Genomic DNA, 23,324 nt, shown 5'->3' on the forward strand with positions numbered 1-23,324 from the left:
GACATATTAATCCGTATTTTTATATATTGTCTATATTATATTTAGAAAGTTAGAGTATATGTTTTAAACACTTCATTTTAATTATTTTCTATATTGAGTAAATTTTACAAGTATAAACACAAGAATGTGTTGTTGTAAAACATACAGTATGTTATGATGACTCATATATTACTTTTTCTCTCCTAATTCATTTTAAATTTCTGAAAATCAAATTTAAAACCTTATTACACATACTCCATTCACATAAATATTAGTAACTTATGTGGTCATATTACCAAATGTATGTAATGTAAGCACATTTCAATCTGATTCTTTGTAAATAATCATAGGATGTGTAACAACAGCCTGTCCTGTGTGCTAGTATTGGCTGATGGTTTAGAGTGTGCTGTTCTAAAAATGTTCACAAAATCAATACAACTCTTGAAAAACAGTGGGTGCAAAAAATATTGACCTTCATCCTAGTATTTAAAAGTAAAAGATGAAATAAAAGAATTTGTGAAAGTCATTGTAACTATAATCGAATAAGAGCCAACATGAATATTCACAATGCTGAGATCATGCTGAGATGTCAAAACTCAACAGAACACTAGGCAGATATTGTTAAATAATTGGTTATTATGAAGTGTTTCTGAACACTTAGTTACTTATTTACAACTAGCCATTCTTTGTGTGTTTGAGTAAACAGATAATTGGCAGCTAATTACTTGATAGCCACTTCCTTACATGCGTCTCTACATTAGGTGAAACGTGTACTATGCTTTTCTCTGTGTAACCAGCTTTAACAATTTAAATCTGGGGTCCCAAAAGGGTGAAGGCAGAGCTGTTACCTTTTCTAAGTCCAATGACGATACTGGAAAGGAAGGGGAAAAATGATGTAACTTTATGACTCCATTTGGATGATGGTGATAAATTTGCAAATACTTATTTTAAAAGGAAATCACCCTAAATAAAACTTCTCATCAATGGGACCATTTTTGTATATTTTATTGAGTTTTTTGTGTATTTCATACACATCTTAATCATCTTTTTACCTCCTTCCCCATCTGCACCTTCCCATAGCCTCCTGAACTGGATTTCAAGCATTCTGTCATTGATGTTAAGACCTGTCAAGTCAAGTTAGTGTCCTCTGACATTGGATTTTTGTGAAAGAGCATTCTAGATTCTATTATCTACTCTAAGACTAATTTACAATATTCGTTACATTTCCAATGCCACATAAGCTATTATTCATAGAAGTACATTTCAAAGAATACCTACAATTATATCCTATCTTGAAACTACTCTTTTATTTTGTAACATATTCTTGTATACTTTGAAGGACAGATTTCAAGAGTAAAATTCAATAAATTTTGGCCTATTGTTTGTAAAAGTTTTTCTATACTAGACCTATCCATGAACAGGTATTCTTGTTAAACACTTTTACAGAATTTTTAAAAATTCTATATAAATGGTGGTGTTTTTCTTTATAATTTATATGTATTTCCTAATATGTGCAAATTTCAGACAGCTTATCATAAATATTGTCTTTCTATTTCCAAAGAAAGAACATAAAATTCAAATTTTAGGATCTCTTTGGCAAATTGTTCCAAGAAGCTTATTTGTCCTTTTAATAAAAACTTAAATATACAAATATATCATTTCTATTTTTATCAGGTAATGTTCACTGAGAATGAAAACAAACACATAATAAATATTTAACAATTAATAAGACAAAAAATCAGATAGAATGCAAATGCCTAAATTAATTTTCAAGAAAATGCCACATTTAAAAAACATCTTTTATAATATGTATCCCAGAGGTTCATTAACATTTAAGGTTTCCTAAATATCCAATAGAATATGCTAAGAGTAATTCAGTAAGATTTTATCCAATACAGACTTTAAAAGTACAAAACACTGTTGCCTTAAATATGCCTTTGAAATTGTTTACAAATTTACATTTCAACTCATGACTTGAACATAGTCCAGAATACTATTTATAGATTTGAGTAACTTAAGTACAGAGTGAACAATTATATTTACATAACATTTCATTATAATATTTTTTGAAGTATTTGACCCTAGAAAACACGTTTTACCACAAATTATGTATTCATAATTCAGTATGTGTGCCTAATTATTCACCAAACAGAAATTCAAATGAGAATGATTTGCAGGTGCAATAGAATCCTAGTTGCTTTTAGCTAGTCATAATTTTGCAAAGAAAAGGCTAAAATTTAGTGCTAATTTGCTTCTTCTTAGAATTAGTTTATGGTTGAATATGGGATATAAAGATTTTCACATTTAAGAAATAACATTTCATAAAGTTGCAATAAACTTGACAGAGATACATTTCTGAATCACATTTTTTGGAACACAGATGGATAAGGGCTGCACAGAGATGCAGCTGATGAGAAGATGACTTTTCTTATTCTTTTTTAAACATTAATCTTGGTTTACAGTAGCCTCCACTGATACAAATGTTGCTTTGTTTGTTCTTTTGTTTTTATGAGACATGTTCTCCCCATATCCCGAGGCAGCTAAGAACTCGCTATGTTAACCAGAGCAGCCTTGATCTCCAAAAATCCATCTGCCTCTGCTTCCCACAAGCTGGGATTGAAGGTGTATGCTACTGTGGCAGACAATGATCCAAATTTTTTGCACACATTTTGAACATTTAATATATTTCATCAAATGAAGAACATTCATTGATGTAGCTTTATGAATCTTTTTGGATGATGGTGATAAATTTACTAAATTAATAGTAGAGATGTAGAGAAATTTTTAAACTCAAAAGAAAACTATTATTTTACCTTTGAATAGTGTATCACATATAATAAAATTCATAAATAGTAAGACTGTGTAATAGTCAGTGTTAACTGACTTACAGAATAGATTCTGGGTACATCAAAAGTGACCACACCACACTGGGAAGACTAAGAATCCGGTAGTTGCTCAGGGCAAGAGGCTAAATGTCTTAGCACTCCCACTGTAGTGCTGAAGGCCTGCAAGATTCCTGGAGATTTACTATTCTTCAGTCTATGTTAGTATTACAAAAAAGTTTGTTTCTATTATCAGCCGATGAATGTCACAACAAAATGAAACTGCCAGTGAGAGAGGGCAAGCAGCCAAAAAGAAAAAGCTCCCTTCTGCCATGACTTTTATAAGGACTGCCCTCAGAAGGAAATAGCCAGAGGGGTGGGTGTTCCAGCTTTAGATGATCCCAGCAAGAATGTCTCCCTCAGTTCAGTTAATATCAGATTCAGTCAAGTTGACAATCAGGATTAGCCATCAAAGAAGGAATCATATATTTCTTACTTCATATGTTCCTCTTCTCTTCATAAGAAGTTTTGTGTCTTCAAACACTGAACATAATTTTTTTGTGTTTAAATTTTAAGTGGATTATGCTCGCCCACATCAATTCAAAATGGCATTTGTTTATGTGGCCCAGTATTTAACAGTGAGGTTTTAAAAGTGGTTTGCTGTTATTACCTGTAAAACTGAAAGAAAATAAAAAATGTATATTTGTATATTCTATGCTCTATGATAGAGTGGTTTAAGTGCTTATTACACCATGGAAATTAAGGAGACATCACATTGAGCTAATGAAAGTATGTCTAACCTTGCAAAACTTACATGCGTTAAGCATATGTTCTTTTTTCCATACGAATATTAATAAACTTTAAATATTAACTTATATACTAAGTGTGAAATTGATACAAATAGGAAGTATTTTGTTTATATAATTATAATCACATATTTTATCCAAAAACAATATTCAAGAAAAGACAATTGTAGTAGTTCATTATTTTCAGTACTGTGATTCTCATATCCCTAACACAGTTTTAAAAGATAGTGTGTTATTTTTTTAATAAAAATACTGTCACAGATCTGTTTTTACATTCAGTAATGAAGAGGTCTGTGAGGCTCTACTACAAGTTCTGTTACCCCTTGAGATGCTGCTGTTGGGAGAATCATAAAATGAATCGTGGGTGTTTGGGAATATGGTAATGGACTAGGCCACAATTATACTTCTTGTGCTCCTGACCAGCCTGGAATAAGCCCAGATGAGGATGCTTATGCTCATGAGCAGCCTAGTGAGTTAGCCTGAAACTTTTGTTTACTTCCACCATCACATCATAATACTGGCTATGATTGCCCATTTCGTACACTGAGTTAGCCTGGAAACATCCCTATCACTACTGTCACCAGAGTTCTCTCAGGGTCTCTTGCACTATCAGACAAACCATATAACACATCTTTATGCGAATTTTTCATTTTCTATCTTGGGTAGGGAGGGGATAAATGGAGGAACTTACAAAGAAGCAAGCACACGGGCACCCAGCTTTGCACGGCTGGGCCTGCCCACATTCTCCGTTAACATTTTTGTCCATGCATCTTGGGCCCTCAGTCTCACCCGAGGTCAGTAATTGCCCCTTCTGCATCTAAGGGGTGAGACGCCAGGGTCATCTTTTTCTCCATGCCCAATGCCATACATCCTGGAGGCTTGAAGCCTCCCTCCCAAGATGATCCCCAGAAGCCCCTCACTCCGAGGCTAACTCCTCAGCCAGTCAATTCTCTACAGCAGGCCCCGCCTCTGGGAGGAATCAGGTGCTTGGGACACAACTACATTTTAAAAAATCAAAATTGAAAATCTGATGTACAGATCAATGAACTATCTCATCTGAAATCATCCAAGCTACTAAAATAAAACAAAAACTAAACTTCCTCTCTACAAAGGCTGGCTAGAATTTTGTATCAGACACAACTAACAAAAGAAGTTGATATGCACAGGTCACATTACAAAAACAAATATAATATGGGAAAAAAAGGTAGCAAATTCTCATCAAATCTTCTTTGGACTCTAGAAACATACTACAATGAGAACCACCCAAAGGAAACCCAGGACACAGAACTAAAAAGAATACTCACATATGTGATCAAAGAATTCAAGGAGTTTTAAGAACTGATAGAATTCATGAACAAAAACGTCAACAAACAAAGTGGTTAGTAAGAAACTCATGACTAAAACTAAAGAAAACACAAATATATGGTGTCTCCCAGTTGACTAATTCCTCCAAGGGACAAGACCTATCGTGGAGGAGGGACTACTGAGGGGCTGCTCAGAGCCATCATGGAACAGAAGCTATACAGGAGGAGAAAATTAGCAAGAGATAAATAATACTCAGGTGTTGTGGAAATCAAAGGTTAGCATATTATTACATAAGCATATTGAAAAGTCTTCATATAATATATATGTGAAAGCTTGCATATGTATAGCCCAATATTTTAACCAAATTCTCGGTACCAGAGAAGGAAGACCTCCGTTCAAATTGCTGGTCAGGGGAGTCCAACAGATTTCCCAAGTAGTATACGTTATTGCCACAGCCCTTGATTTCCTCCCAAATTTGAAGTAAGGCCCTTTTTCTGAGGACATGAAATACTTAGACACAGGCCTTGGAGTAATTAAGCTGGAAATGACCTGGAAATCGCCTCCCCGAAGAATAATTATGAGTATCAGAAGGATTTATGCAAGGAGTCAAGGGAGGAAAATGGATCAGTCACATCCAGTTCTAAGACGTTGAATCACAACAATGATCATCCAAGTATATGATCTTAACTATTTTACTAAAGCACAATATTGGCACTTTAAACTTTTTTTCTCAATTTATATTTTTATGGATATTTTTGTATTTTATTCCACATCTTAATCATATTTAGATCCCTCCCTATTCATACCCCACATAGACTTCTCCACCATATTTCATACATTCTGCCATATATGTTAAGCCCTATTGAGTCAAGTTTTTGTACCCAGATATACCTTGGTGCAATTAATCAACTGGAGTCTATAACCTAGGTTTTTGTCTGATTGAGTCAACATGGGTCTTGTGTATGCTGTCACCATTGTTGCAAGTTCATGTGAGGAAGTTACTAGTGTTCTGAAAGCCTCTATTTCCTTATGTTCAGGCCCAAATCTTGGATATTACAATCATTCCGCCACCTTCCCCTATGATCCCTGAGCCATGGTTTGGTAAAGTTTATTACAGGAATACTCTCCAGGGATAAACATTCTTCATTCTGTTATTCTCTACAATGTGACCAGGTGTGGACTTCATTATGCAAAGCATTAGTTGTGTAAGAAAGCGTTGCTGGTGAGAGTTGAGAGATGCATTACTATTCTCTCTACCTCTTGTTTAGCTAAGTTCCATGAGCCTTAGGTATACAAGTTGCACTATAGACGTGTCACTTATAGCTGGGACTATCTCAGACATATATTATCTGTGTGTTAGCAGTTGTGGAACTCTGTAATAACCTCCATCTGTTATCAAAGAAGCTTCTTTGATGAGTGGTGCATGGTATATTTGTTTGTAACATAAGGGCCCATATGTAGCAGACAGTAGGACATTTCATTTGTCTACAGTTATAACAGAGAGAGGGTTTTCTCTAAGATCTATGACCTCTCAAGCTATGTGTATTTGGCTGTATTTACAGTGCTACCCATGAATTCCCTCCTATTAAGAGGGCTTTAATTCCAATTGGATAGTTGTTCTCTGTCCAAAATATGTCCTGTCTTCAGCAATACGGATTTACCTTCAAGTTTTCGGAGGTAAACAAGTGCTGTGGCAATAACCTGTGTTATTTTAGGAATCTCTTTGACCACCCTGACCAACAACTCGAAGGAAGGTTTCTCTTGTCTGGCACTATGTTCCTTGTTATATAGACTTCAGATATACACATGCACTCATGTTCAGCTATTGTATGTGTATTTTTCAGGGGATTTTTGAGTAAATATATTTCCCTCTGGTTTTTCACACCACCTGTTTTAATTTTCTATCGTCTGTCTCCCTTTCTAACCTCCCTCCTCAGTAAAAGTACATCCATTCTTTTCCATCTTCCCCTTGATAATAACTGTCTCCCATATTACCCCTTCTTGAGTTCCTTCTTTCCCTTTACCCCCATGGTTCTTTGTATGTCTTTCTTTCCTCTCTTCCCAGTTAAATACAGCAAATTTCCCCATTTCCTCCTTAGTAATATCTGCCTCCTACTATCTCCTTTACATGGGCTTTTTCTAGGCCTTTACATCTGTGCTTCTGTTCCATTCTCATGGATCCTGTGATTATATCAGGATATATATCCACATGTAAGATATGGGTACTAAGATGTACAAGTACAGGAGAACATACAATGGTTGTTGTCTTTTCCGAGTCTGTGTTACCTCACTTAGTATAACATTTTCTTGTTCCATCAATTTATCTGTAAGTTCCATAGTTTAGTTTGTCTTTACTGCTGCGTAGAGCTCCATTGTGTAAATGTAACACATTTTCATTACCTGTTCATCAGTTGAGGGATATTTAGGCTGTTTCCATTTCTTAGTTCTATTTGAAAAGAGTAGCAACAAACTTGGATGTACAATATCTATACAGTAGGATTGGTCCTTTAGGGTATGTGCCAAGGACTGGTATACCCAGATCATATGGCAGATTCATTTTTGTTTTTATGAGTTCCCCACACTGCTTACCATAGTGATTTGTATGAGTTTGCAATACCATCAGCAATGAATGAGTGTTCTCCTTATATTACCTCCTTGCCAATATTTGGTGTCTTTTGTTCTCTTCATTTTAGTCAGTCTGACTGGAATAAAATGAAATCTTAATATGATTTTGACTTGCATTTCCCTAATTACTAAGGACGTTGAACATTTTTAAGGTGTTTCTTATCTTTTGATAATCAACATCTGTCTAATTGGAATTAAGGCCCACTCATTAGATGGGAACTCATGCATGGTACTGTAATCATAGTTAAGAATGCATGTTTAAAGAATTCATACAACCTAGCAAAGATCCAACTACTGTTAGTTTTCTGTACCAGTGTAATTTTTTATTATATTCTAAATATGTATTCTTTTATTCACATACCACTATAGTTCTCACCACTTATCAAAAAAGCTTCTTTTTCTAACATAAGGAGACTATTACATGTTCAAGAACTAGTTAAATGTAGACAATAAGTGACTGGGAGGTGCCCAATCTTAATTGATGCATCTACAATGCAAACTCTACATTCAAAGAACATTATAGAAGAGGGAGCAAAAACATATTGAGAGCCTGAGGAACAAGACACCTTCCACCAGTTATTGCATATTTGACATGATGGGAAAACTACCCCCATGAAATTTACACAAATCAAAGTGGCAATGTGGAAAGAACTTTCATGAGGTCTCAATTCAAGAGAAATAACTACAGGTGCTTTCTGAGGGAGTGACAAGATACCTTCTGGAGTTCCTATTTCAAGAGAAAGAGCTATAAGAAATCAATAGTTGTTGAGAATGGGAGAATCAGCTTCTTTAGCGATGAATTCCCTGAGAGATTATCTAATGCAATGAAGGCAACCATTAACACAATCACAGTTAGATGTACTTAGTGCATATATATATGTATATGTATATTTATAAATGTATGTATATGTAACAATAATATTCAAAGAAGGGGAAAAATGGTTAAAGAGTAGGAAGGATATGGGCTGAGTTGTGTGGAGACTGGGAAGGGTGGAAATACAATACTCATGAAATACTAAAACAATTTTGAAATAATAATATTATTTTAAGGAGAAAAAATATTGCCACAATTTTTCATAATATGTTTCAAACATATTTTCTTATTATTTTAAGAACATAAATTGTGTATATATACACACATATATATATATGTAGATAGATGATGATAGATAGATGATAGATAGATAGATGGTAGATGATAGATAGATGATAGATCGATAGATGATAGATGATTGATAGATAGATAGATAGATAGATAGATAGATAGTGATAGATAGATAATAGATAGAGATGATAGTGTTTTCAGAGATTGAATCAGGTTTCCCAAAGTGCTAGGTATATGTTCTACCATCGACCTATAATCTGTACCTAAATTTATACATTTTATTGAGCATTATTTCATTTATATTTATTATTACTCATAGTACATGCAATAATATAGTCAATGTTTAAATGGCAATTTATTGAATTTGGCTAAATTTCTACTTAAAGAAATGCAACTCTACTGTGTTCTATGCATGGTAAATTGGAATTGAGACTAATATGAGCATTCTAGAATGGTGAAATTTGTCTGAAATTACACATTTGATTGATTTTAAAAACAACAAAATAGAAAACACTGGTAAATAGATAGTTATCCTTTAGAAAAATCTAGTTTGAAAAATAATTTAGAAATAATGAAAGTAAAACCTTAAAGCAGAGATTGGCCTGGTGCTGCATGCCTCTAATCCTAGCACTAGGGAACCAGAGTCAGGCTGATCACAGTGAGTTCATTTCAGCCTGGGATGGTTGACATACTCATTTCTAGGCCTGCTGGGACTATATAATGAGATCCTGCCTTAAAAATATGTTTAATGCCAGGTGTGGTGGCACATGCCTTTAATCCCAGCACTCAGGAGGCAGAGGCAGAAAAATCTCTGTGAGTTCAAGGCCAGCCTGGTCTACATAGTGAGTTCCAGGCCAGCTGGGGCTACTGTGAGACCCTGTCTCAAAAAATGACCCCCCAAAAATATTTAATACAAAATAGTGGGATACAGAGAATTTTCCTCACTGAAATTCCTAAATTGTGATTTAAAAAAGGAAAATGGAGCAGAAAACATGTTAGGAGATAAAGACCAAGATATATTTTCAAATAAAAAAATTAAATGAACCCATAACCTAAAATATCTGGGTTTTTTTTTTTTTTTGGTCAATAAGTATAAGGTAAGAGAAAAACCACTTTACCTTCCCTAAATCAACAGTCAGTCTTAAAGATATGCGATGATTTTGAATTTGAATTTGGGATTAAATAGGTACATATTTCATATGGTATGCGATAATAATTTTTTAGTGCTGAAAGTTCTAAGACTTCCAGTATCACTTTATTTCCTCAAATATTGCTAATGATAAGTAGATTCCAAGTCTGGAGTCTGGACTCGGTTATAGCTCCCAAATACATTACAATTATGGAAATACACTATAACCGAGTCCAGACTTGGAATCTACTTATCATTAGCAATATTTGAGGAAATAACGTGATACTGGAAGTCTTAGAACTTTCAGCACTAAAAAATTATTATCGCATACCATATGAAATATGTACCTATTTAATCCCAAATTCAAATTCAGAATCATCGCATATCTTTAGGACAGTCACATCAATACAGTTGTCATAAAGAATAAGATATACTCTTTTGGTTGGACATATCTGGACCTTGAAAACTATTGTCCCTATTATATTTTTGAGCTGTGACCAAAGGTAATGAAAAAAGAAAGAACAAGGTGAAGCTGGAGAACAAGCCTAATAAATTATTAATTGGTTGTGAAGAAAGATTTTGGAAAGAGACGTATTGATTATAAAATGATTAAGCACTAATAGATCTCATGAAATTTGCACCCAGTATTAGGATATATCACAAAATTGATCCCGTGGTATTTCAGAATTATTATGTACCAATGAATTCTAAAATCTTCCCCTCACTTAAATGTTGAACAGGAGTATCAAAAGCAGCAATATTTTGTCTATTTCAAGATTAGGTATTGGCTATTGGGAGGAGACATAATCTAAACATTGTTGCCTATGCCTTTGCATCAGTAATCTCCACATGTAAAGCTCAAAAAAATCACTTCATGAAAATACTGACATTAAATATAATACAACAAAATACCCCATATTCACTATGGTCATTTAAGCCTTATTAGAAGAGTCTCCTATGAAAATACTTTTAGAAAGGGTTTTAGGTATAAGAACAGTCAAGTACCAGGCCCTGACATAACACCATACCTGCATTTGTAAGAGTTTTATAGGATTTCAGTGTGGTTTAATTTTATTAGGCAAGAGGACTGATGGTAGGAGAAAAAGACAAGGAGAACGTACCATTGCAATATAAAAATTTGTAGAGTTCTCTGCAGGACCTTTCATTATCACCTCGACATGGATTGCAAACTTTGACAGCCTCTTAAGAGCAACACCATTATGTAGTTGCTTGGTTAAGATGTCTCCATCTCCTTTATTATGATATTCTCTAGAATAAAAGGGCAGAATCAAAGTAACATGGTAATCCATGCAAATTTGGTAAATGATAGTGGAGTCTTAATGGCACACTGACAAAATATTTCAGTTTGGGTTACATCTTGAAGATTAAGTTTTCAATGTTTCTTGGTGGATATTATTTACAATATAAGAGGCAAAGCACTGTGATAGGTAGCAGCAGCAGCAGCAGCAGCAATATTTCTGAATAACTTTAATCCATAGAGTAAAGAATTAAGCTAAGGTTAAAGAACTCTAGGAGGGGCTTTGACTTGTAAGTTTATATTCAGGCAGTGCAACTCAAGTAAAAATATATACGTTTTGGAATTACATTTAAATAATAATAATAAGATAATGCAAGATAATTAAAATGTGGATATTATTTTTAAAAAATTGAGATTGCTTGTAATGTGATTTATTGGGCTAAACACTACAAAAGTAAATAAGACAGGAATTAAAATCTGAATAAATTATATACATTAATAATAATAGTAATAATAAGCCAATATTGACTCAATTATATCAAATAGACTGGATGTTTAATGATGTTATAAGACAGTTTGAGATGATTGGGAATTTAGAACTATCAATGGAAATTTTCTGTAAACTTATAATTATTCTTTTAATGTGATATACTTGTAACCAGACTTTGTGATTTCAATTGTTGATAACAATGTCTCTCTTTGCAGATGAACTAAAATTGATTACAATTTCTTTAGAGTTAATGTTATCAAGGAACTAATGCTCAGTGAAGGAACAGCTGTATGAATCTAATTAATTCAATTTAATTTGCAATTAATGCTGAGGAAACAGGAGTTAATTTTTTCTAAGATTTAATATGAACAAATTCTTTTTAGGTGTTATTAAGTAAGGTCAAATCTTCAGTGAGAAAACCTGGTGAATTGGAGTGTGGTTTGGATAGCAGCAAAGTGACGAAAAGGACAAAATTTTGGAAGTAGTTGGGCAGACCAGACTAACAAGGAATTTTTTCAGAGGAATCTTGATCTTTTGAGAAGATTGAGTGGGAGCTAGTGTCATCCAAAAAGAGCTTAGTTTTAGCTAGGGTAAATTTTGGAGAGAGGAGCTTAGGGGTATTTAGATTAGATTTTAAAATATTAAAAGTTAAGAATTTTAGATATTGATACAAATGGAAGGAGTTAGGAAGAGATTTGAAGTGATGTTGAAGTCATGGAATTGAATAATGATTGAAATACCCTGGCATTCTAGAGATACCTAATGTAAATTTTGATAAATGGCATTACAATAATGATCATGACATTCCTAAGGCAAACAGTCATAATGGGACTAGGGAAATTGCCAGACATGGATGGACTGGAGTTGATCAGAAGCGTTCAGAGCACAGAGACAAAATCCTGGAGGAAACTTTTTGGAGGAAGATTATTGAGAGCTATCTGATTCTAAAGACATGAGAATTTCCCTTGTCCAGAATGAATAAGGGAACACAGATAATGGTGGGTCAAATATACAAATCAGGAGCTGAGACATAGGATATAAGTAAAAGCACTTAAAGCAAACACCAGGATATCATCAGTTCTAGTGTTGAGAAACATGTGACTGGGAGATGTTGCCTATCGTAAAGCTAAAAGACAAAATTGAAGCCAAGTAAAGACCAATCCTCAGATAACTGTTAGCCATGACAAAAAAGAATTGAAAAGGCTTAAGAAAAGTGAATACTGAAGTAATGAGTAATCTACTCTTGCTTTGCTTTCACCTGATATTGTATATCAAGTGAAAGCAAAGCAAAGCAAAGCAATAAATATATACTCAATTCAAACTTTTCTATTAACAGTTGCCCACAGAACTAAATTGCCTGGAGAAAGTCCAACCTTTGCATTTTCAGACACAAATATTCTACCTTTAAATTGTACTAACGTCTCTATCTCACTCTTCGTTTATCAGAGAAAATTAATTTTCATTGCTCTCCTTCATAAAACTGTCCAAAACCCAACTCCTCAATCTGAGACAAAGACCTGGAATTTGTTCTTCAAGGAGTAATTTAATGAGTTAGGAAAGATTTTTTCTAACTGTGCCTGGAGACTTATGCTTATAATCCTGGAGCTTGAAATTTTGAGATAGGAAAAATGTTCCAGTTTGTGGCTGTTCTGGTCTGCATAGCAGGTTCTAGTTAATTCAAGTTATTTTCCCATAGACCTTGACTTTAAATAAAGTTGCTATGCTTCTGCTAATTAAATACCTCAATATGGATACTAAATACTATATTATGTGTCTAATTCAAAGTGAATTTCCCAATAACTTTATCCATCTGATTAAATATCAAATGTGTCCTCAAATTAATCACAACAATCAGCATCAAAAATGTCATCAATTTTCCCAGGTAAGAAATTACTTTTTGTCCTTGTGATAGTTAATATTGATTGTAAAACTGACAAGATTTAGAATCAACAAGGAGATAATCCTTTTATCATGTTCTGAGTATGTTTCTAGATTTGGTTAATTGAATGGGAAGACCCATTCTAACTGTGTGCAGCGCCAGTCCTCCAACTGGAGTCCTAGACTGAATAGAAAAGAGAAAGCAAGTGGGGCACCAGAATTCATTGCTCTGTGATTCTGAACTGTGAATGCAACATGACCAGCTGCTTGAAGATTTTTCTCAATGATTTCCCAACTTCAAATTATGAAGCAAAATAAATTCTTCCTTAAGTTGCTTCAGTCAAGTATTTTGTTGCAGACAACAAATAATTAATACAGTCCCCTTTCTTCTCCAAGTATGTTTTTACTTCCATAATTCCATGTACAGCACGCTCCTTGCAGGATATTTTGATACTATCTCAAACTTCTCACTTGCCATTCTCTATCAGTGTCATTCAGAATATTGATCACACCAATTCCCTGAACCTACTTGAGTTACAGGGTATCAATAGCTTATACATTTCTAAATGCAGTGGACAGTTAGTCTGTAATCAACATTTAACAACTTGTAAAAATTCATTTTTCCTTGGTTTATATGCTACTGTATTCTTATATTTATTATTTCATGAATATTTTGTAGTTACTATATATTTTCTGTTTTATCATCTTTTCTGATACTTCCTAGTTTTGGAGTTTGAGAATAATCTTATTTTTTATTTAGTAGCAATCCCGTGAAGGTCTCATGTCTTCTAAGACTTTAATTATCACCTTTGTGGTAAGGATTCTCAAAATATAACTCCAATCAGAATCTCTCTTCTGAACTCCACATACATAATATCAAAAAGCCTACTCAGAGTCCAACTTGGCTGTGAAATACCCTCAACTGGAGCAGAGCAGCAACTGAGCTACTTCAGCTCATGGCAGGTGATTCACATCAACTCATCCCTGTTTCTTTCATAACTCCTCTCTAATTTCCATTGAGAAAAAAAGGAGGCGTTTCCTTGATTATTCATTTTCTTTAGTAGCCCCAGTCCACTCATTAGTAAATCATGTTCATGTACTTCAAATATGAATGCTGTCTGAATATACCTTCCTGGGCACTCATTCTGATTGACAAGGCAGGTCATTATTTCCTTGAGAAGCTTCTAAACTGGATTTTCTGCATTTATTGTTGCCATATATTCCTTTATCAGTCTGACCTTGGAAACATAACTTAGAGCATGTTCTGTCTGATGCTGATACTGCCATGAGTTTCCATTGTCTCAAAGAACAAAGTGAAAGTATTTTCAATATGATTCAAGACCTTTCAGATTAACCCCTCATTCTCTGCTCTGATTGCTTTGTTTACTAGTGCTTCTCTTGGTCATTCTCTGCCACACTGGGTGCTACCCCATTTTTGAAAACTGAAACACATTCTCAATCTTAGGATATTTTACTCTGCCTCTTCCACTTGCCTAACACACTTCCCACAGTTATAAAGAACTTATTTTCTGCCATCACTGCCTAATCTATTTTATGTCTTTGTTTAGGTATCTGTTCCCAAATTATTTTAAAAAATCATCACTTATTGAAAATTGCTGATTCTCATGTTAGATAACTGAAGACCATTTTCTTCACAGAAGTTGATACTTTGTAATTTTATGTGTTATTATGTGTACATGCTTTGTTTCCCAATCTGCCCTCCAGTTCTAGAAGAGTACCCAACACTAACACTCATTAACAGCAGGGATGTTTAAAAACTTGAAGAAGCTAGTCCTACAGCAACTAAAACAATAATCTGAAAAAAAGAAATAGCTATTAGTTGAGGAGTTATGTGAATTGAAACAAGAATATTATTCCAAAACAAAGCAATATGCTCACAGGTGATTGAACAAAATACTGCAAGGCTTTAAACATCATGACAATTCAGTAGTTTGACCTTACCTAGCAGGGGAGGTATGCAACAGGGATGAGACAGTAGAGAGAAACCTGGTGAAGATTATTTATAGTTTAGAAACGTTTCACTTGGAAGTGGAATAGAACACTATTGTAGTCATTTGGAAGGAATGCTGATAGGGGTTTTCTGTTTTTAAATGGGATTTCTATTTTATGTTGTTGCAATTGTTGGATATTTATGAGACATCTATTCCTTCCTGCAATAAGAAGTCATTAAGGAATAAACTCAATATCAGAAAACAGTCACAAATATATCAGCTTAATACATATTAAGTTGGTTGGAGAAATTTCTCTGAATCTATGGGGGAAAATGTAAGGAGCTACATAATCTGTTCTGCAAGGTCAGAAATGTTAGAATCAGATTATGATCTGAATACAGATATATCTACATCCAGAATCTTAGCCTCAAACTTGTATTAATAAAAATAATAAAATAATTCACTAATTTTTCATAGTTTAAAGTAAATTAGTTATTATTCATTTATGTATTTATTATAGAGAACGTTGGATTGACACATAATATTTACCAATAAAGTAATTGACTCCTTTATCCATTGGAGCAGAAGCAGTATTATCACATTTCTGCTTTCACTTAGAAATAGGGATTAAAGAGAAGCACAGCTCTTTTTCCAAAAGAAAGCATTTAGTAAATGGGGAGAAATTGGTGATACTTGCTACAAACATAAAATTTTAAGATAACTTCTTACCTAGATTGAATGGAGATTGGAAACAGAGCTTAAATGAAAGTATATAATTAGTACATTGTAGCTGCAAAGTGGCTATATTTGGTAGTAGTAAGAGGTAATTCATTTCCATTTGACACAGTCTTCCACTTAAAACGGAGAAGAAAATAAGCATCCTGTATGGACAATGGGGTAAGTAGAAAGGGTAATGAAGAAGACTGATGAACAAAAGTTTCAAACTAAAGGAATTAGAAAAAGATTAAAGAAATTTTGTGTAGAGTTTAGGAGGCTTTTGAAATTTGTATTTTAACATTTTGAACATTTTTATTGAGCTTTTTAAATTTCATACTTTTCCCACTCAAATCTAGACTTCCTTCTCCATCTATGCCTCCCTCAATCCCCCACTAAACCCTATGCACTCTGCCATACATGCTGAGTCCTATTCATTCAGGTGTTTTCAGACAAATGTCCTTTGATTTAAATGTGTCCACTAGAGTCTAGACAGCCCATCCAGTGGTCCTATGTAACTCATACTCTTCCTCAACCGGCAGCAATCAGTCTCAAATAGTCCTCAATTTAGTGCTGACCTATCATCTAACTCTCACCACCCTTTTTGGGTCCTTGTTTAATTGAGTTGACAAGGGTCCCATGATTGATGCCACCGTTGCCACAGGCTCACATGAGTAAGCCTCCAGTGTCCTTGAAATCTCCACCTACAGTGACCTGGAAGTCTCCAACTCCAGTGGCCTGGAAGCCTACCCCTCCCTTCATGAACCATCCCTGGCTCTTCCAATCTTTCTGCCTCCTCTTCTGTAATGATCCCTGAGCCATGGATGGGTGAGGTCAGCATTTTATGTGATGTCTTAAAAATAATTCTGGAAATCTAGTTCTTCTGTATAAGTTTGCAGAAAAGGCACACATAAGTTGGTTTCATGTTTTAGTTGATGAGAAGAGTGGAAAGTGAGACAGACAAGCAGTTTAATTTTGTTTGCAAATGAATGATTAAAACATTGGTCCATATATTTTAGGCTGCGTAATGGTTGAACTGAGCAAGTGAGGAAGTTAAGTGGAAGTGGTAAAACAATAAATTTAATGTCAAAGAAATAAATGTTCCAATGTGGTTAAAGAATTAATAAAATGGGCTTGGAGAGAAACTGTTGTCAGTAACAGAATAATACAGTCATATAATAAAGTTTGAGAAATGTTTCAGATATTGATGATAGATAATCAAGCAGGTAGTCAAGTTGAAGTAGAAATAAATATACAATTGGAAACTAGAGGCTGAAGTGATGAAAATCATTAAATAAGCAGAATTATTGACTCAGTTGATGAAATCATACAGAATAGAATAATAAATGAAGATTTTCCAATTGAAAGAACCCTATCTAAAAATTCAAAGTATCTATCCACTTATGAGACAGGACATGTAACTTTTGTCTTTTTGGGTCTGGGTTACCTCACTTTGGGTGATTTCTTACAGTACCATTCATTTACCTATGAACTTCATTTTTATTAATAGCCAAAAGTACAACATTCTTTCATTAGTTGATCAAAATCTAGGTTTTTTTTTCCACCTCCTGGCTATTGAGAATACAGCAGCAATGGGCATGGATGATTTGGAATCTCTGTAATAGGATATAGACTCCTTTGGGTATGTCCAAGGTTTGTGCTGGACCTTGTGGCAGACCTGATTGTAGCTCTTTGAGGAACCTGAAAACTGATTTCCATAGTAACTAATCCAATTTGAGCTCCCATCAGCAGTAAACGAGAGCTTCCCTTTCCCAAGATCCTCACGAGCATTTGACACCATTTGTTTTTGGGTCTTAGCCATTAAAGCTCAAAGTAGTTTTACTTCACATTTCTCTAAAGTTGCTGAACATAAAATTATTTCTCAGTATTTTCTGTTTCATCATTTGAGAACTCAGTTTAGTTCCTTGTTACAAATTTTAATTGGGTTGATTTAATTTTTGATACTTAGTTTTTTGAGATATTTGTATTCCAGTTACTAACCCTTTCTCAGATATATAGCAAGTAAATATATTTTCCCATTTCTAAGTTGCTTCTCACTTGAATGATGATGTCCTTGGCTATAAAGAAGAATTTTGGTTACATGAGGTCCCATTTGTCAATTATTCATATTAATATCTTGATTATTGGGGTACATTTAAATGGCCTCTAGTGGCTCTAAGTTTCTTTGTCTTGCTTGCTTTCTCTTCTATCAGATTCACAGTATCAGGTCTTCTGTTGAGGTCCTTGATCCTTTTGGGGGTGAGTTTTAGTTTAATCTTTAAAGAGATGTGTTTCAACAGAAAAATCCATAGAGGTTACGAATCTAATAAGGTGCAACAACTGGAGGAGAGAGAACATGGTGATATAAAGGGAGAAATGAGACTAATTACAAAGAAAGGATTAAATGGGATTGGTAATGGGATGGCAAGGCAGAGTAGTGAGTAAGAAGAGGGACAACTAGCACTAAAGGTCTTTTGAAAAAATATACAAATATTTTAAAGAGAAATATCACATATGTGACAGAGTACATGAAATTCCCTGAGGGGTGGTTTAGGGGGGTGCAGTAGGGGAAAGGGGTCTAAATACAGTTAAGATTTACTGTATGAAATGCACAAACGTTCAAGAAAAACATTGTAAAAATTATCAGAAAAGAATACTATTTCAAGCGTGAACCACTAGAGAAAATGACAGCTACACAAAGGGCATGAGTAAAGTGGCTATGAGATTACCTGAAAGTTGATACTATGTAAAACCACGTTTCAAAAAAGATTTTGAAAATCCGTATTGACATGACAATCAAAACCAGGAAGACAATAACACAAACTTCAGTAATTTATACTAATGAGGATATTGAGGAAAGTGGTGAATAATAAAAGTAATGGTGAATAAATTCTTTATTTAATATTTGATTCAATTGTGTATGTTTTACAGTTACTGACAGTGACAATAATTTTATTATAAAATCCTCACAAATACCATACATTTGATTAAGTTTGTTTCCTAAATGGTCAGCCTTCAGTAATTGAACATATACTTAGAAAATAATAAGAGAAATCTTACAAGACATTGAAGAAAACTTGCAGTCAGTGTATTATCATCAAAATCTAACAGAGTAGGAAGTAGTCACTCTTTAATCACAGAACTAAATGTAAAATAATGTTCTTATCTTGAGAGTCATGACTGCTTTTGCTAGTAAAGTGACATCGAGGTGAAACCAGTTCTATAAATATTGAATCATCTCTTCAAACTACATGTATTTTAAGTGTGTTTCTTTTATAAAACTTAAGAAAGCCACCATTGATAAAGTTAATAATGTTTAGAGGCACCCATTTCCCTTAATATGATGAAATATATGTATACACTGACACATATGTACATTTTAAAAGAAAAAAGACAAGAAACTGTATGTTAGAAAAATTTGTTATGATCTGGAAACCAAGGCAGTAACAAATTTTTAAAATTCTCTCTCAGCTGTAGTAAAATATTCTAAGACATAAACGTGTCAGAGGTCATTTTTTTGTGAAAAAGTGATGGAACTACTGTTTATACTTATAACAACTGAATTAGAGTTCAAATCTCAGGTTTGGTGAAGGTCTAGAGGAAAATAAATCATAATGCCATCTGGAAACATGACATACAAAATCAAAGATCCAAAATAATAAAAACACATTACCAGCATATGGTAATGATGAGCATGTTTGACCATGTTCTATGTCAGCCACTGTTGTAAGAAATGTACATAAAATCAGTTGAGGACATGATTATGCAGATGAAGAAACTGAGGCAGAGAATGGTAACCTATTTGAAACCACATCTAGGAAATTTTAGCCTGAACATTCTAGATTCAGGTCTGAAATTCAACCTGATATTATATTGTTGCTTATCTAAGGAAATAATCAAGAAAGTTCATGTAACTATTCCACAAAGGGAAATTTAAGGGAGATTCTCTGTCTCGGGCTAGCTATGGTTGAAGGACTGAAAAGACAAATTCCAGCAGTAGTGGTGACACAAGCCTCTTGTAACAGCACCTGGGAGTCAGAGGCTGGCAGAGGCCAGCCTGGTCTAGATAGCAAGTTCCAGGTCAGCTAGGGGTACAGAGAGAACCTGTGTAAAAAGAAAAACCTAAATAAATAAATAAATAAATAAATAAATAAATAAATAAATAAATAAATAAATGATAGTTAGATAGATAGATAGATGATAGATAGATGATAGATAGATAGATGATGGATAAATAGACAGATGATAGATACATAGATAGATGATAGATAGATAGATAGATAGATAGATGATAGACAGATAGGTAGATAGATATAGATGATAGATAGATGATTGATAGATGATAGATAGATTGATTGATAGATAGATAGATAGATAGATGATAGATAGATAGATACCAGGAATTAACAATTTGCCAAGTGATTTTTAAATCCAAATATAAAATGTGTGGTTCACAAACCACAAGCATACGGCTTATTTTATTGTTCATATGATGACAGTATTTTCTGGAGTAAATAAGAAGCAATATCCATTTGTCAGGGAGGGGACTGGATAGATAGCTCAGAGGTTAAAAACACTGAGTGTTCTTGCAGAGGATCTGGGTTACATTCCCAGCACCCACATGGAAACTATCATCCATCCATAACTCCAGTCCAGGAGATTCAATGCTCACTTCTGGTCTTTGTGGGCATAGCACACATGGGTACACTAACAGACATGTAAACAAAAAAGTCATATAAATCACTGCTGGGTGAGGGAAAATTGATCTTCTTTAAGGAAGTGACACTAGACAGGCTGAACAGGCTCCAGTGGATGAAATCACACCAAGTGACATTTGGTTAAAAAAACTTGACTTAATAGACCTTAACATACAAGACAAAGTACATGAAGTCCTGTTTGGAGGCTAAATGTGATTAAGATGTATTGTATGAAACACAAAATCCAATAAAGTATCTTTGAAAAAATAAAATCTTGTATTCTTTTTTTATTATGTTAAATTTTAATGAGATTTTTGCAATCATTATACAATACAAGGAAAATTTTCTTCGTGATGTTGTATATAAAATTTCAGGATAATATTTTCATTAATGGTTTGGGAATTTCTTATAATGCGTCTAGATTAATCCCTACTCATTCCCCCAACTCCTCCTGTATTTACTTCTACCTCCTTGCATCTACTTTTTTTAATTATAAGAACCAATCAAGTTCAATTTTTGCTGTCCATGCACTCATGAGTTGTGGCAATCCCCCAGAGTGTTGTTGATCTACCAGGGGCCACATTGTTGAAGAGATGCAACTCTGCCTCATCCTGAATCCTTTAGATATCAGTGATTATTCAGTTATTGGAGTGGGATGTGGGCTTTGAGGTGCTTCCCCTTCACAATGGAATGTTGACTGTCTTGATTTTGTGCAGGTCTTCCGCAGACAAACGTAGCAGCTGTGAGTTCCTGAGTGGAGAAGCTCTGTCGTGAGCAGAGGACAATGTTGCATTTTGTTTTTTTTTCCCTAATCACTAGCTCTGAAACACTTTCCTCTCCCTCTTTCATGGGGGCCTCTAAGCCTTGGGGAACGCTGACATAAATGTCCCATTTGTTACTGAGCACTCCGCTAACACCATGTTGATTGGAAATACCTGAGAATGACCTTGAACTGTTGATTGTCTTTCTTCCACCTCTTAAGCACTCAGATTAGGAACATGTACTACCATCATGCAGTCTGAGATGTAAAAATTTAATGCATTGTTCAAAATGAGGATTTATTGAACAAACAAACATGGTGATAATTGTTAATCCAAAAACATTCTTGATATCACACAGGTTTAGACTATTTTCTACATCTCCCCCTTCCTGAATCCCAGGCTAAAGGATTGACCTTGGCTCTGAACATGAGCAGTATTTTAAAGTGACGCTCTGGTTAACTTATATCCTCATATCTAGAGATCTGTAGGGAAAACCAGAAGTTATTATGGCAAACAAGAGCCTTGATAGATATACTGCATATATGTATATCCATAGTACATATATTAATGATATTAATGTACACATATGTTATAATTATAATGTTAAAAATAATTAATAATTGAAATAAATGATAGATGATATATAATTATACATTTTAAAAAAATAATACAATTATTAATCATTACAATTGCCAATATCCTATATGCACATATGATTATGTATGTACTCTACAAAACATGTAAGTGTAGAACTTTAGAAGTTGTTCTTGTGATTATGTTGACTAAATATTGAGAAAAGTAATTTGTACTTGATAACAAAGAAAACATAATTTATTGTATTTCTTTTCCATTCAAAACATTGTCTTATTCAGTATTTAACATGTATTTTCCCCATTGGGGCATGTGTTTATCTTTTCTCTAGTGACTGATTTTAAGGTTTTTGAGTAGAGATCAGTGGATTCATTTAAGAATCATTCAAATTATTTAGAACCATGAATTTTCACTGAATGAATGCATTTCTGCTAAAAGTTAGGAAATATTAAACTGAAATTTTCAAATTTTCAGAAATATATATTGATCACATGAAAGATATTTCCTTCTTCTCTTCAGACAATTTCATATTTCAGTGAAACCTGATTTTGGAAGACAATACCACATGCATACTTGATGATTGTTTTATTTATATTAAGATGTGTTTAATAAATGTTTAAGAAATTCTTATTTTAGATACCCAGCATTTGTTATCACTATTTCTTATGGTGAACTCGTTTGTTTTCTTTAAGTTTCCACATAATGTGCATTTTCAGATGTAGGCAGAGACATGGAAATATATAAGACTGTAATTGATAGTAAAATAACACAGCCATGCCTATTTTCATAAAATTACTGCTATTACCAGCTAGCACTTCCTTGAAATTCTGAAATAACAGTTGGGTTATAATCTTAGTAGATAGTAACTATTGCTATTCCTGAGTATTCATTATGGATATGAACTATTTCCTTGATGGATAGTTCCTTTTTCTCACATCAGTACAACATCTTGACAAGTATATCTGACAGCATATATGTATTTATTAGAAACATAGACACTTAATCCAGTGCTTTACTCTAGGTGTACAGACTTGCTGCATTTCAATGTGCTGAAGATTTATTTTAAAAGAGGCAAAAACATTAAATTTGTTTCAAGATTGTCTTGGAGAGCATACTGAGAATTTTGTCAATCCATCCTTAAATCACCCCTTTGTAAATCTTTAATTTTTTGTGTAGTAATATTTTATGGTAGTGAGTTTCACTTTATAAAAA

Source organism: Nannospalax galili, unplaced genomic scaffold (assembly GCF_000622305.1).
Source record: "Nannospalax galili isolate Female #2095 unplaced genomic scaffold, S.galili_v1.0 scaffold461, whole genome shotgun sequence".
Classification (NCBI taxonomy): Eukaryota; Metazoa; Chordata; class Mammalia; order Rodentia; family Spalacidae; genus Nannospalax; species Nannospalax galili.